We start from the raw sequence: 403 nt of genomic DNA, 5'->3' as shown, positions 1-403 counted from the left end.
AGGGGGCCCCCGCCCTGCCCTTCCCCGTGACCCTTCCCGGTGACCCTTCCCCGTGACCCTTCCCGGTGACCCTTCCCCGTGACCCTTCCCCATGACCCTTCCCGGTGACCCTTCCCGGTGACAGCTGTCTCTCACCCAGGGCGACCTGGCCGGGTGCCTGGACAGAGTGTGGTCTGGCCCCTCCCTCGCCCCGCACTGGCTTCGCACCTGTAAAGGCACTGACTGCGTCTGCTTGGGCCTGACTGTTCTCACCTCGCTTCCCCCAGGAAAGTGCGAGCTCCGGGGGCGGGGAACAAGCACAGGCTTCTTGGGTCCCTGAGCGCCTGGGCCACAGACGCTGGCCTCTCCAGAGGGAACATACGCCCAACCGAAGACGGCCTCCTCCTGTGTCCCCCGCACCCCA

The sequence above is a fragment of the Crocuta crocuta genome, unplaced genomic scaffold (assembly GCF_008692635.1).
Source record: "Crocuta crocuta isolate KB4526 unplaced genomic scaffold, BGI_CrCroc_1.0 scaffold243, whole genome shotgun sequence".
Classification (NCBI taxonomy): Eukaryota; Metazoa; Chordata; class Mammalia; order Carnivora; family Hyaenidae; genus Crocuta; species Crocuta crocuta.
Note: the sequence above shows the minus strand (reverse complement) of the source record.